Raw genomic sequence first — 3,267 nt, 5'->3', positions numbered from 1 at the left:
ACCTACCTCAAGCTCAAGATGCCGGGCCCCAACGGGGTCATCACCGTCGGCCCCACGTACCGACACGCGTACGAATGCGACGTGGAGTGCGTGAAGTGCGCCAAGGCCCTCGCCGAATCCGAGGCCCTCATCGCCGACCTGGAGAGCCTCTCCAAGGAGGCGCCAGACGTGAAGCGCCATGCCGGCAACTTCGAGCCAGTAGAGACGGTTAAGTCCGTCCCTCTCGACCCCAGCAACGACGCCTCCAAGCAGATACGGATTGGCTCGGAGCTCGACCCCAAATAGGAAGCAGTGCTCGTCGACTTTCTCCGTGCGAACGCCGAAGTCTTTGCGTGGAGTCCCTCGGACATGCCTGGCATACCGAGGGATGTCGCCGAGCACTCGCTGAATATCCGAGCTGGAGCCCGACCCGTGAAGCAGCCTCTGCGCCGATTCGATGAAGAAAAGCGCAGAGCCATAGGCAAGGAGATCCACAAGCTGATGGCCGCAGGGTTTATCAAAGAGGTATTCCATCTCGAATGGCTTGCCAACCCTGTGCTTGTGAGAAAGAAAGGAGGCAAATGGCGGATGTGTGTAGACTACACTGGTCTAAACAAAGCATGTCCGAAGGTTCCGTACCCTTTGCCTCGCATCAATCAAATCATGGATTCCACTGCTGGGTGCGAAACCCTGTCTTTCCTCGATGCCTACTCAGGGTATCACCAAATCAGGATGAAAGAGTCCGACCAGCTCGCGACTTCTTTCATCACACCTTTTGGCATGTACTGCTACGTTACTATGCCATTTGGTTTGAGGAATGCGGGTGCGACATACCAAAGGTGCATGAACTATGTGTTCGGAGAGCACATTGGTCGAATGGTCGAGGCTTACGTCGATGACATCGTAGTCAAGACGAGGAAAGCCTCCGACCTCCTCTCCGACCTTGAAACGACATTCCGGTGTCTCAAGGCGAAAGGCGTAAAACTCAATCCTAAGAAGTGCGTCTTCGGAGTCCCCCGAGGCATGCTCTTGGGGTTCAACGTCTCCGAGCGGGGCATCGAGGCCAACCCGGAGAAAATTGCGGCCATCACCAACATGGGGCCCATCAAGGACCTGAAAGGCGTACAGAGGGTCATGGGATGCCTTGCGGCTCTGAGCCGTTTCATCTCGCGCCTCGGCGAAAGAGGCCTACCTCTGTACCACCTCTTAAGAAAGACCGAGCGCTTCACTTGGACCCCCGAGGCCGAGGAAGCCCTCGACAACCTGAAGGAGCTCCTCACGAACGCACCCATCCTGGTGCCCCCCGCTGCCGGAGAAGCCCTCTTGATCTACGTCGCCGCTACCACTCAGGTGGTCAGTGCCGCGATCGTGGTTGAGAGACGAGAAGAAGGGCATGCATTGCCCGTCCAGAGGCCGGTCTACTTCATCAGTGAGGTACTGTCTGAGACCAAGATCCGCTACCCACAAATTCAGAAGCTGTTGTACGCAGTGATTCTGACGCGGCGGAAGTTGCGACACTACTTCGAGTCACATCCGGTGACTGTGGTGTCATCCTTCCCCCTGGGGGAGATCATCCAGTGCCGAGAAGCCTCAGGTAGGATTGCAAAGTGGGCGGTGGAAATCATGGGCGAGACGATCTCATTCGCCCCTCGGAAGGCCATCAAGTCCCAAGTCTTGGCGGACTTTGTGGCTGAATGGGTCGACACCCAGCTCCCAACGGCTCCGATCCAACCGGAACTCTGGACCATGTTTTTCGACGGGTCACTGATGAAAACAGGGGCAGGCGCGGGCCTGCTCTTCATCTCGCCCCTCGGGAAGCACCTCCGCTACGTGTTGCGCCTCCATTTCCCGGCATCCAACAACGTGGTTGAGTACGAGGCTCTGATCAATGGGTTGCGCATCGCCATCGAGCTAGGGGTCCGATGCCTCGACGCTCGCGGTGACTCGCAGCTTGTCATCGACCAAGTCATGAAGAACTCCCACTGCCGCAACCCGAAGATGGAAGCCTACTGCGACGAGGTTCGGCGCCTGGAAGACAAGTTCTACGGGCTCGAGGTCAACCACGTCGCCTGGCGATACAACGAGACTGCGGACGAGCTGGCTAAGATAGCCTCGGGGCGTACAATGGTTCCCCCGGACGTCTTCTCCCGAGACCTACATCAACCCTCAGTCAAGACTGACGACACGCCCGAGCCCGAGAAGGCCTCGGCCCAGCCCGAGGCGCCCTCGGCTCAACCCGAGGCACCCTCGGCCCCCGAGGGTGAGGCATTGTGCATCAAGGAAGAGCGGAATGGGGTCACGCCTAATCGAAACTGGCAGACCCCGTACCTGCAATATCTCCACCGAGGAGAGCTACCCCTCGACAGAGCCGAAGCTCGGCGACTGGCGCGGCGCGCCAAGTCATTCGTCTTGCTGGGTGACGGGAAGGAGCTCTACCACCGCAGCCCCTCCGGCATCCTCCAGCGATGCATATCCATCACCGAAGGCCAGGAGCTCTTACAAGAAATACACTCAGGGGCTTGCGGTCATTCCGCAGCGCCTCGAGCCCTTGTTGGAAACGCTTTCCGACAAGGTTTCTACTGGCCGACCGCGGTGGCCGACGCCACTAGAATTGTCTGCACCTGCCAAGGGTGCCAATTCTACGCAAGGTAGACCCACCTGCCCGCTCAGGCTCTGCAAACAATACCCATCACCTGGTCGTTTGCTGTGTGGGGTCTGGACCTCGTCGGTCCCTTGCAGAAGGCACCTGGGGGCTACACGCACCTGCTGGTCGCTATCGACAAATTCTCCAAGTGGATCGAGGTCCGACCCCTAAGCAGCATCAGGTCCGAACAGGCGGTGGCATTCTTCACCAACATCATCCACCGCTTCGAGGTCCGGAACTCCATCATCACCGACAACGGCACCCAGTTCACTGGCAGAAATTTCCTGGACTTCTGCGAGGATCACCACATCCGGGTGGACTGGGCCACCGTGGCTCACCCCATGACGAATGGGCAGGTAGAATGTGCCAACGACATGATTCTGCAAGGACTCAAGCCGAGGATCTACAGCGACCTCCACAAGTTCGGCAAGCGATGGATAAAGGAACTCCCCTCGGTGGTCTGGAGTCTGAGGACAACGCCGAGCCGAGCCACGGGCTTCGCACCGTTCTTTCTAGTCTATGGGGCCGAGGCCATCTTGCCCACAGACTTAGAATACGGTTCCCCGAGGACGAGGGCGTACGACGACCAAAGCAATCGAACAAACCGAGAAGACTCACTGGACCAGCTGGAAGAGGCTCGGGAC

Source organism: Zea mays, chromosome 8, assembly GCF_902167145.1.
Source record: "Zea mays cultivar B73 chromosome 8, Zm-B73-REFERENCE-NAM-5.0, whole genome shotgun sequence".
NCBI classification, from domain to species: Eukaryota; Viridiplantae; Streptophyta; class Magnoliopsida; order Poales; family Poaceae; genus Zea; species Zea mays.
This window is presented reverse-complemented; position numbering follows the sequence as displayed.